Consider the following 13,511-nt stretch of genomic DNA (forward strand, 5'->3'; position numbering starts at 1 on the left):
GAAAGCAATGGCCTTTTTGCAGAGCTAACACCTGACTCCTTTGAGCATCATGTAATGATGTTAGTGTTCCCAGCTCATCTGGCTAATTTCACCATGTTTAATTGGAGCTAGAAAAATTTCCTTCTTCCTTCGGTTGGTGGCCATTCCAACCAAAAAGTTTTCATCATCAAAGAGCCACGGGGAGTGAGGGTACTTTACACATTCATGTTCATCTCTGAAAGGTACTCAAGACCTGCCATCCATCACTTTATCGGCTCCTGTTTGGGCTGCTGTGGTAGGGACCACCATTGCTGTCATGGCTTTATCTACAGGGTTTTCCAAGTGTGACGTCTAATCTCATTTCATACTCTCCCCACAAACTCCTGTCTGTATCAGTGACTGCCTGAGGTTTCTCATTCATTCAGAAAATTATTGAATAGTTTCTCAGGCCTGTATTTGCTATTGAAATTTCTAGCACATGTGTGGTGCCTGTCACCGAGAAGGTGCTGAGTAAATGTTTTGATGACAAAATACGTGGCATACAATTAGAGACATTTTGTTTGAATACAGTACAAGCTACCGCAAAATAATCATGCCTTTAATATTCTTATGTAATTTGCCAAATCACTTATTGCTTACAAGAATTATTGTAAAGAGAAAATCATGAAATACAAGATGAGAGACTTCGTGTTAAGTGGAAGCAAGAAGCATGGCTGGTTAATTACAAAGGAAAAGCAATAATATTATGGAGGTGTGCTAAAAGAGAAATAATGGCTTGAGGGAAAAAAGAAAAAGGTGGGGGAATGCTGTATTCAGGAAATATCCATGTGGGGATTCCCTGATGGTCCAGTGGTTAGGACCCCTCACTTTCACCGCAAGGGGCACAGGTTCGATCCCTGGTCAGAGAACTAAGATCCCATATGCCGCCTGGTGAGGCCAAAAAAAAAAAGAAAAATATTCATGTGCTGAGAATATCCTTAGTCAAGAAAATTTGGAAAAATACACAATCCAATTGTCAATCAATAATCAAAAATATGACAGCAGCATAATTTGTACAGTTACAAAATCTGTTATCTTTTTCTGGATCTTGAGTGTGTGTGTGTGTGCATGTGTGTGTGTATATCGTTATTCTAGGAAAGGTGAAAAAGACACATAGGAACCGTGGATGTAATCATAGAGCAGGAAAAGCCAAGCGTTTGGAGGACTGGTTTTGTAGGGCCACATTCTGACCAGCACAAACAAAGTGCTGTCAGCTCACTGATAGTGCACTGATTACAAATGTGACCAAGTGGAAAAACCTTCCTGCTGCCAAATTAGTCACTGGAAACTTGATAAGAAAGCGACAATGTAGTAGTGGTTACAAGTTCAGAGAAGCATTAAAATTAAAAGGGGAAAACCCTAAAAGGGAGGAAAAGGTGGTAGCTCACTCTGTCAGTCTCCTTAATACAATAAAATGGTCCCCAGTCCCTATCTCCTCATATATTCTAAGCTCCCCAAGTGATCATCACTCATGACCTCTTTGTTCTAAATACTACGGGCATTTTTCAGAACTGATCTTAATGTTCTGTTGGCAGCATTCCTCATTTAATGCTGGTGACTCTCAAACCTATTTCTAGCCAAGATCTTCTAGCACTGGAGATCCAAATGTTCCCCAACTGCCTTTATGTCAACAGGCACCAGGAATCTGTAAGCCAACAAGTTCAAGCTACTTACTGGTCTCCCTCTCTCCACGCTGCCCCTCATGTCACTGCTCAGCGAACAGCCCATCAGTCGCCCAGGTAACCTAGTCAGACTTCTGAGCTCACCCTTGATTCTTTCATCTTCTCTAGATCACAAATATTCACTGTGTCCACATGTACCAGCAACTGTTCTAGTTTGGCCCTGGGATGGAGTAGTAAAAACTGTCCTTGACCTCACGGAGCTTATAGTTGTGAACATGCCTCACTCTCACCAATCCTGCTAACACTGTCCTGTTGTTCTTGAGGCAGCCCTCCTCTCTCTAACCCAGCTGCTGCTTTCCCACTTTAGGAATCCATCATTTCTTGCCTTGATTACGTCAACTGCTTCCTGAATCGTTTCTCTGATTCTAGGCTTGGCTTTCCAAACCATTTCCACAATTCAGGGAGAGAAAACTGCCTGAAACCAATCTTATCACGCCATCCCTGCTTAACACATTCCAGTGGCTCCTTACCACTCTTAGATTAGGGTAAAACTCCTCAAGAAATGGCTCATTAAGTGGCCTGTAGGACACCTAGGAAGGAAGATAACATGGTGTCTCTTCAAACCTGAAGTCTTTAAATATTCATTCAACATTGTTAATCAGGAAAAAGCTGATTCTATTAATAAAACCTGAATATCCATTTATATCTAAAGTTAGGAATTTGCCATATGCATTGACTCTAACCTAGCATCTTTTTATGCATATATGCTTCATATATATACAGAAATGGATCCTGCTCTACATATTGATGTGTTATGTAACCTACTCTTTTTTTTTTTTTTTTTTGCGGTACGCGGGCCTCTCACTGTTGTGGCCTCTCCCGTTGCGGAGCACAGGCTCCGGACGCACGGGCTCAGTGGCCATGGCTCACGGGCCCAGCCGCTCCGCGGCACGTGGGATCTTCCCGGACCGGGGCACGAACCCGTGTCCCCTGCATCAGCAGGCGGGCTCTCAACCACTGCGCCACCAGGGAAGCCCAATAACCTACTCTTTTTATTTTCATATTTCCATGTCATTAAACATTTTTCTACCACTGTGATGACCACACAGTGTTTTATTGATTTGTTTATTTTTAAATTTGATCTTTCCCAAAGTGATAAATGCACGTTAAAAAAATCAAATAGTATTAAAGGGTTTATAATAAAAAAAAATAGCACCCTGTGCCAACGGTCTCCCCTCCAGCCCTGGTCCCCAGAAGCGGCCATTTAAGAATATTTTAGCTAATTTAGCTAATATTTTTACTAACTGATCTCTATATTTCCAAATAATATGGGTATGCCACTTTTTATTGATTGATCTATTTTATCTTTTGACTTGCAGTGTGATGGAGTCAATAATTCAACCAATACCTTTTACTCACTACTATGTGCCAGACGCTGTTCCAGGCAATGAGCAAAACAGACAAGATTATTACGTTGTGAAGCTTAATTCTAGGAGAAAGCCAATTAAAAAGCAAATAACTAAATACGACAATCCCATATACTACTATGTGCTATAAAGAAAGTAAAACAGAGTAAGAATGACTTCAGGTAAGGTGGTCAAGAAATGTTCCTCCGAAATGACATTTGAGTTGAGCCTGTATTGTGAAGATCTAGAACAAGAACGGTATTAATTAGGATAAGGGTCGGGTGCATGTAACAGACCCTATAACAATGGCCTAAACAAGTGACTTTGTTTTCTTTTTCTTTTTTTTTCCTTATGTAATAGCCTGAGGGTAGGCCAGCCAGGGGTCCAGGCTGCTTCTATTTTCTTGTTCCTCATCTGTAAGGTCCAAGATATCTTCACTACATTCATGTTTCCCAGAACAAGATGGAAGAAAGAGAAGGGTGCATCTCTTCTTTATAAGGGCACAACTCAGAAATTTCCCATGTCTTATGCTCACATACTTTTGGCCAGAACTTAGTCACATAGTCACAGCTAGCTGCAAGAGAAACTTGAAATGTGTTTTCTATTCTGGACAGCCATGTGCTGAGCTAAAATTCTATTCCTGTGGGAGAAGAGAATGGATAACAGGGACCAACTTATTCTCTGACAAAAGAACATTTTACACACAGGAAATATCAAGGGCAAAGGCTCTGAGGAGAGCAAGACCTTGACTTGTTTAAAGAAGAGAAAGAAGGCCAGTGTCACTGAATGATGGTTCAAGAGGGGAGGGTGGGAGGCTATGGGTTCAGGGAAGCAGACAGGGACCAGACCATGTGGAAATTTTAAACCATGGTAAGGAATTTCACTTTTACTCTAATTGCATTTGGAACCCACGGGAGACTTTTCAGCAGGGAACCGATTTAACCATTCTCTCTCACATCTTCCCCTTTTCCATTCCTTATTAGCCTTACATCACTGACTTTGATTAAATCATTATCACTGTTAACATCAGTGTTAATTTTGCTCATTGCAGAACCAAGTAGTTTAACTGAAGTTCATTTTCCTTTCTTGTGTAGCCTTTGGTTTGCCTCATGTTAATAGTATCATGTGTTTTTCACTTACATAATTATACACATATGCACAAAATTACACAGCTTCAATTCATTCCAGAGTCTCTATCATACCATCTGTCATCTAGTCTGTCCAGTTGATCTTTTTCTGTCTTCCAGAAATTTCTTGTTTAATCTCTCAACCACTGATGGAATTATGCTTGTGAATCTATTTCTTTTTAATACCTTTACTACCATGTTAATGAATTTTGGGAAGGAGAGGAGAAAAATAAGCATGCTCTATCCACCAGTTTAATTGAAATTCCATTAATATTAATTCCATTAATATTTTAGCTTAAGAATTCTCTCCTTTTACAATAACTTTTAACAAATATACATTGAAAAGAAGACTCCCCTTTTGATACTTTTGTGAGACGTGGAAGATTCAAAAGGCTTCCAGAATGCCTCTGTCAGGTTGTTGCTTTGAATGTGTCTGAATGCCAGGAGGGGATGCTCAGGCCACACTCATCTTTCAACTCTCAACTTGGACGCTATCTCTGCCCACACCATCCTATTTCCCCTATAATGTATTCAATATTATGACTCCCCATTTACTTTGTATATTCCACAAGCCCTGTAAACGCAGGTATCTCCGTATTTTGGGTTGTTTTCGAAATGTTCTGTTTATTGCCTGAGCTCCTTTTGTGGACACTTAAATGTTTCTAGGCTGTATTGATGCTGCCCACCTAGTCCTTCAGTAGAACCTTTCTCACAAGCATCTTTGATTTTTTTTAGATACAACAGCCACTCTGAGCTTTTATCTTTTATGAGTATCCCAATTGTACTCATGTTTAAAATTCACTTTAAATGCTACCTGGTCCCCGTAAGGAATCAAGCCCCTTCCTCTGCCCAGCAGAGTGTCTTACAGATAATTAGCACCCAGTAAATGTTTCCTGAATTAATGAACTAAGTCATTCAATGAGGATTTAAATGAACGTTTCCATGCTATGTATTAAAAAAATTTTCAAGCTTCTACCATTAAATATTGAGCAGCTGGAAAGGCCAGCATTGTTAATGTTAAGCACGATTCCTAGCCTAGACACAGACGTGTAGCAAAAGGATATTCAACATTTTCCTTAATTGTTTATTTGGCACAGCAAGGGTAATGTAACCAAACCCATCTGTTTCCTCTTGTCCAGGGATTTCAAATGGTGACAAAAAGAACTTTATGCTGACCTTCTCACGACTCCTGACTTAACTCACCTGTTCTTCGTCAGAAACTTGTTAAAAATTTTAATACATATGAATAAATTACTAGAACACAACCTGGGGTAAGTAAAGAGTTCTTATATAAACGTCAACAGCTTAGAAACAAAAAGATAAGTTTCTTGGCCGATTATTCTCATGACGTGAATAGCTGAACTGTTTAAAACACTGTGCTGTATTATGCACTTAAAAGAACCTGGATGTTAACCAGGAATTATATAATTAAAGGATTTAAGACTAAACAGGACCCAAATAAGTTCTTTATCTCATTATCGAGCCTTCACAAAAGATCTTAAATAGCATGCTGCAATTTTATTTTATTTTATTTATTTATTTTGTGGTACGCGGGCCTCTCACTGTCGTGGCCTCTCCCGTTGCGGAGCACAGGCTCCGGACGCGCAGGCTCAGTGGCCATGGCTCACGGGCCCAGCCGCTCCGCGGCATGTGGGATCTTCCCGGACCGGGGCACGAACCCGTGTCCCCTGCATCGGCAGGCGGACTCTCAACCACTGCGCCACCAGGGAAGCCCTTATTTTATTTTATTTATTTTTTTTAACATCCTTATTGGATCATAATTGCTTTACAGTGGTGTGTTAGTTTCTGCTCTATAACAAAGTGAATCAGCTATACATATACATATATCTCCATATCTCCTCGCTCTTACGTCTCCCTCCTGTCCTCCCTGTCCCACCCCTCTAGGTGGTCACAAAGCACCAAGCTGATCTCCCTGTGCTCTGTGGCTGCTTCCCACTAGCTAGCTATTTTACATTTGGTAGTGTATGCCACTCTCTCACTTCGTCCCAGCTTACCCTTCCCCCTCCCTATATCCTCAAGTCCATTCTCTACGTCTGTGTCTTTATTCCTGTCCTGCCCCTAGGTTCTTCAGGACCTTTTTTTTTTTTTTAGATTCCATATATGTTTTAGCATACAGTATTTGTTTTTCTCTTTCTGACTTACTTCTCTCTGTATGACAGACTCTAGCTCCATCCACCTCACTACAAATAACTCAATTTTGTTTCTTTTTATGGCTGAGTAATATTCCATTGTACATATGTGCCACATCTTCTTTATCCATTCATCTGTTGATGGACATTTAGGTTGCTTCCAAGTCCTGGCTATTGTAAATAGAGCTGCAATGAACATTTTGGTACATGACTCTTTTTGAATTATGGTTTTCTCAGGGTATATGCCCAGTCGTGGGATTGCTGGGTCGTATGGTAATTCTATTTGTAGTTTTTTAAGGAACCTCCACACTGTTCTCCATAGTAGCTGTATCAATTTATGTTCCCACCAACAGTGCAAGAGGGCTCCCTTTTCTCCACACCCTCTCCAGCATTTATTGTTTCTAGATTTTTTGATGATGGCCATTCTGACTGGTGTGAGGTGATACTTCATTGTAGTTTTGATTTGCATTTCTCTAATAATTAGTGATGTTGAGCATCCTTTCATGGGTTTGTTGGAAATCTGTATATTTTCTTTGGAGAAATGTCTATTTAGGTCTTCTGCTCATTTTTGGATTGGTTTGTTTGCTTTTTTAATATTGAGCTGCATGAGCTACTTGTAAATTTTGGAGGTTAATCCTTTGTCAGTTGCTTCATTTGCAAATATTTTCTCCCATTCTGAGGGTTGTCTTTTCATCTTGTTTATGGTTTCCTTTGCTGTGCAAAAGCTTTGAAGTTTCATTAGGTCCCATTTGTTTATTTTTGGTTTTATTTCCATTTCTCTAGGAGGTGGGTCAAAAACGATCTTGCTGTGATTTATGCCATAGAATGTTCTGTCTATGTTTTCCTCTGAGTCTTACAGTGTCTGGCCTTACATTTAGGTCTTTAATCCATTTTGAGTTTATTTTTGTGTATGGTGTTAGGGAGTGTTCTAATTTCATTCTTTTACATGTAGCTGTCCAGTTTTCCCAGCACCACTTATTGAAGAGGCTGTCTTTTCTCCATTGCATATTCTTGCCTCCTTTATCAATGGTAAGGTGACCATATATGTGTGGTTTTATCTCTGGGCTTTCTATCCTATTCCATTGATCTATATTTCTGTTTTTATGCCAGTACCATACTGTCTTGATTACTGTAGCTTTGTAGTATAGTCTGAAGTCCTGGAGCCTGATTCCTCCAGCTCTGTTTTTCTTTCTCAAGATTGCTTTGGCTATTCGGGGTCTTTTGTGTTTCCATACAAATTGTGACATTATTTGTTCTAGTTCTATGAAAAATGCCATTGGTAGTTTGATAGTGATTGCACTGAATCTGTAGATTGCTTTGGGTAGTATAGTCATTTTCACAATGTTGATTCTTCCAGTCCAAGAATAGGGTATATCCCTCCATCTATTTGTATCATCTTTAATTTCTTTCATCAGTGTCTTATAATTTTCTGCATACAGGTCTTTTGTCTCCTTAGGTAGGTTTATTACCAGGTATTTTATTCTTTTTGTTGCAATGGTAAATGGGAGTGTTTCCTTAATTTCTCTTTCAGATTTTTCACCATTAGTGTATAGGAATGCAAGAGATTTCTGTGCATTAATTTTGTATCCTGCTACTTTATCAAATTCGTTGATTAACTCTAGTAGTTTTCTGGTAGCATCTTTAGGATTCTCTATGTATAGTATCATGTCATCTGCAAACAGTGACAGCTTCACTTCTTTTCCGATTTGGATTCCTTTTCTTTTTCTTCTCTGATTGCTGTGTCTAAAACTTCCAAAACTATGTTGAATAGTAGTAGTGAGAGTGGACAACCTTGTCTTTTTCCTGATCTTAGAGGAAATGCTTTCAGTTTTTCACCATTGAGAATGATGTTTGCTGTGGGTTTGTCATATATGGCCTTTATTATGTTGAGGTAAGTTCCCTCTATGCCTATTTTCTGGAGGGTTTTTATCATAAATGGATGTTGAATTTTGTCGAAAGCGTTTTCTGCATCTATTGAGATGATCATATGGTTTTCCTCCTTCAGTTTGTTAATATGGTGTATCACATTGATTGATTTGCATATATTGAAGAATCCTTGCATTCCTGGAATAAACCCCACTTGATCATGGTGTATGATCCTTTTAATGTGCTGTTGGATTCTGTTTGCTAGTATTTTGTTGAGGATTTTTGCATCTATGTTCATCAGTGTTATTGGCCTGTAGTTTTCTTTCTTTGTGACATCTTTGTCTGGTTTTCTTATCAGGGTGATGGTGGCCTCTTAGAATGAGTTTGGGAGTATTCCTCCCTCTGCTATATTTTGGAAGAGTTTGAGAAGGATAGGTGTTAGCTCTTCTCTAAATGTTTGATAGAATTCGCCTGTGAAGCCATCTGGTCCTGGGCTTTTGTTTGTTGGAAGATTTTTAATCACAGTTTCAATTTCAGTTCTTGTGATTGGTCTGTTCATATTTTCTATTTCTTCCTGGTTCAGTCTCAGAAGGTTGTGCTTTTCTAAGAATTTGTCCATTTCTTCCAGGTTGTCCATTTTATTGGCATATAGTTGTTTGTAGTAATCTCTCATGATACTTTGTATTTCCACAGTGTCAGTTGTTCATGCTACAATTTTAATGTTTAAAAACTGGATATTTACATTTATATATTCACATCAACACTGTTGACCATTTTTATAAATTGCATTGCTTATTCAAGTCAGCTGCTGTTATCGACCGTAATATTTTAAAACTTCCTATCTGAAGTCTTCCTTTCCAACTTATAATTATGAAGATCATTTTGCTTCCTTTCTGCAATCTGAGGCACTAAATCTGTGTTACCTGCATTGCATATAACCACTTCATATCTGCAATGCTGTTATGCATTTAAATTTATCTTATTATTGATAATTCAAATAATTCTCATCAGACCAAAATTATACACCTGTCATTATTAATCATCATCTTCTAGCAAATCAAGGCCACAATCTATAAAAACTGACTGTTTTACTTAGGCTTAAATAATACATTTTAGAGCAATCATTTAATTGAGCTTTCTGTACAGTTCAATCTTTCAAGACAGAGTTAGTGAAAAAATGCTCAACAACATTAGTCATTAGGGAAATGCAAATAAAAACCACAACCAAATACCACTTCATATCCAACAGGATGGTTGTAATCAAAAAGGCAGATAATAACAAGTGTTGGTGAGGATGTGGACAGGTTGGAATCCTCATACATTGCTGGTGAAAATGTAAAATGGTGAAGCACTTTGGAAAACAATTTGGAGTTCCTCATAAAGTTTAAACGGAGTTGCCATATGTCCCAGCAATTCCACTTCTAGGTACATACACAAGAGAAATGAAAATATATGTTCACATAAAAATTTGTACAAAGTGTTAACAGCAGTATTATTCACAAGAGCCAAAAAGTGGATAACCCACATATCCACTAGCTGATGAATGGACAAAGTGGGTATTTTCAAACACTGGAATATTATTTAGCCATAAAAAAGGAATGGAATACTTACATTGATACATGCTACAATATGGGTGAACCTTGAAAACATTGTCAAAAAAGCCAATAACAAAAGACCATGTACTAGATTCCATTTATATGAAATGTCCAGAATAGGTAAATCTATAGGGACAGGAAGATTTGTTTTTGCCCAGGACGAGGGGGTGGGTGGTAGTCAGTTGGGTGGTGGGGAGGAGAGGAGATGCCTGGGGAGTAACTACTAATGAGCATAGGATTTCTTTGGGGGTGAAAAATAATCTAAAACTGATTGTGGCAATGGTTGCACAACTCCATAAGTATACCAAAACCCAATGAATTGGGTTCATTACCTTTAAATTACCTTTAAATAGGTAAGTGATGTGGTGGTATGTGAATTATAACTCAATAAAGCTATTAAAAAAAAAAAGAAAACCAAAACATAACAAAACAGAGTTTAGCACTCTTTCCATGGATAAAAGCCACTAATAAAAAAAACTGACTGATTTAGCAAAACAAGGGTATTTGGCCTTTATTCCCCTTCCAGATACTGTTGCTTTTGGTTCATTTACAATTTTATCTGCTTATCCCACGTGATACCTAATCAGAGCTCAGAGCCTCAGCAGGAAGTCCACAACAGTTCTTTCAAACAAACTTAAAAAAAAACAGTTTAATAACATTATCTAATAATGTATTAAAGCATTGCTTTGAGCATTGCTTTATGATCTTAAGCTCCTTGCTTTCCATTTTGAAACAGCAGAAGGGCTTATACAGGTAATGTAATTTGACTTTACGAAATTTCCTCTTTCATTGAAAAAAAGTCTATCATATTTAGGACAAACAAATAGTGTTCTTAGGTGTTTTAAATCCCTATGTAATCTACAATAGCTTTATAGGTATTTAAACCACAAAATGTAGTCCCAAACAGAACAGCAGCACTTATATAAACCAAGTTTAATTTAAATTAAATGAACTTCTTAAAGACCAGTTCAATTGATCACTCATGAATTGTTTACATGCGGTTTTGTTTCTTAACTAGTTTCACGTGTATCCTATTTCATCAACTAGCTCATACAACTCCAACCTACCCCAAACTTTCCTTTCTCAAGATCTAAAACCACGCTAATTTATCTCTTAACTATCTTACATATATTAGCTTTTTTTCCAGCCTCCTATGGAAATGCTAAGCTCCTCAAAGGCAAGGATTTTGTGTTAAATGTCAACACCTCAGATATTCCATAATTATCGTGTTTCTCAAGGTTCAAGGCTTAGCCCAGTTCTCCTGTCAAGCTGTGTATATTCATATATGTATAAGTGTGTATATATCAATATCTATCTCACTTTTACTTCATTTCCAACACATATGTATATGTTGACTGCCCCCAGATCTTCAAAAACTCTCAATATTCTTCAGAATAACCTCTAAACTCCTTAGTAGGGTTATCAGAGTTGTGTGCCATCTTCCTCCACCTATTCCTTCTAGTCTGAGCTCCACACGCCAACACACGAATTGCTCAAAGCTCCTCTTGCACAACTTACACTGTCACAGCTCCAGGACTTGGCTGTCTCTTAGATTTCTCTCCAGCCTATGAAAGGTCTGTTAACTCTTAGATTTCTCTCCAGCCTATGAAAGGTATGTTAACTCTTAGGTTTCTCTCCAGCCTATGAAAGGTATGTTAACTCTTAGGTTTCTCTCCAGCCTATGAAAGGTCTGTTAACTCTTAGATTTCTCTCCAGCCTATGAAAGGTCTGTTAACTCTTAGATTTCTCTCCAGCCTATGAAAGGTCTGTTAACTCTTAGATTTCTCTCCAGCCTATGAAAGGTCTGTTAACTCTTAGATTTCTCTCCAGCCTATGAAAGGTCTGTTAACTCTTAGATTTCACTCCAGCCTATGAAAGGTCTGTTAATGTTTTAAGGACTGTGTAAAAAGGCATCTTCTCTATGGACTCTTCCTTATCAGAATTAATTTCTCCCTTTGAAGTGTTTGGTATTATACCACTTGTCACGGTGCCTAGGGACATGTCTTTTGCTCCTAATACTACTTTTCTGACATTTGAGACTATTTTATTTATGTGTGAATCCCTGAACAAAGAACATGTTTATACCCCCTTCACCTTACACAGAATAATCACTCAATAAATCTTTGTTAGATTGAATTATTCTTCATTTCCACACAACACCAAGAATAGTGTGGGGCACATAGCAGTTACTCAACAGATAGAATAAGTTCTAAGAGAGAGGATTCAAATACTCAGTGACTGATTTTAGTGACAATTAAACTGAAGTGATAGATCTTGACAAAAAATAAAACTTTATTCTCTAAATTGTTCCTACACTGAAGTCATGGACATGTTAATATACACAAACAATCAACTGAGTAGTTTCAATATATTTTTATTTTTAGTGGTTCTTCTGGAATCACACTATTTTCACCTGAGGAGAACATGTAAAAGAATTTTGGAAGTCAGATTCTTAGAACATAGATGGATTTTTCACTGTTTATTCAAGATTCGTTCAAGCATTTACCATCTGTTAGAACTGTCTCTGAACCAGACCACATACTGAAAAAGGTACTAGATCATAAGATGAGTAAGATATGAGCCCTGCCCAGAAAGGGTTTACAATACCCCAGCGGAAGGATCTCAAAGGAATCTGGGTTTTGGTGCTGGTATAATTAGCTCTATATCGATGAATCTGGAAATTCTTGAAAATGTACTCTCCTAAATTCAGATTACAATATTTATGTTTCAATTATATAAAAAACAAAGCTATAACGATATTCTATTTAGAAAACCACTTTGGATTCACCAAAATAGCAAAGAAACATAATTAGGCGCTACGAATCAGGACCTGGAACTAGGTTGAGGCAAGAGAGATTTCCTAGAATAGCGTTTAAGGAGACACTCACTCTCAGGGTCATGCAAGTGCAGGGTCAGCCTTAACAAGGATTTTTACCTTTTGCCTCTTTAAATTTTACATTCTAGGCATCTCTCCTGCCTCACCCTAGTTCTGGCCTGGCTATGACTGTTTAAGAATAATTTTGTGTTATACTTGGTGTTGTATAATTGGTCCACTCCATAACAAGTGTTTTATAAAATATTTCTGGCTTACCAAAAGTAGAACAGTGCAATCATGGGGGATTGAGTTCCTAAGCAAAAAGAGTATGCCTACTTTCTGGAGAAGGGGTAGATACTAAGGGAAAGTTGAAATATAATTAGCATACAAAATGATTACCAAGTTAAAAGCTTCCAAGTATTCAGATTAGAAGGAATTCTCATACCTAAACCATTCTATTAACTATAACCATTAGCTTACGATTTTGCTGATTTCAGATAACTTATTTGGAATTTTTCTAAGATCAATACCAAATGAACTGAATGAACAGCAATAAAACAACCAGAAAAGTTACAAGGCAATATCAATAGTCTTTCAAGACAGATAATTTTGGGTATTAGTACTTGGAGTTCCCTAGTCTAGTATAGATGGTTATTCAGGACCAAATAAGGAAATTCTAAATGCATTTGGTTCACAAGAATATAACTCAATAACTGAAGAAAGCAATAATTTAGTGTTTCTGAAAACCAGTTTCATATTTAGGTACATTAATAAATACAGGGTCAATGATAAATAACTTAGAAATAAAAGGCATTGACATCAAGTGGAAAAGGTTTTCCTATTAAATCAAAGTCATGAGAACTTGAAAACATCCTGTCAAGTGTTGGTGCATCTGGTAATTCAATGTTTAGA

This window comes from Lagenorhynchus albirostris, chromosome 16 (assembly GCF_949774975.1).
Source record: "Lagenorhynchus albirostris chromosome 16, mLagAlb1.1, whole genome shotgun sequence".
Taxonomy (NCBI): domain Eukaryota; kingdom Metazoa; phylum Chordata; class Mammalia; order Artiodactyla; family Delphinidae; genus Lagenorhynchus; species Lagenorhynchus albirostris.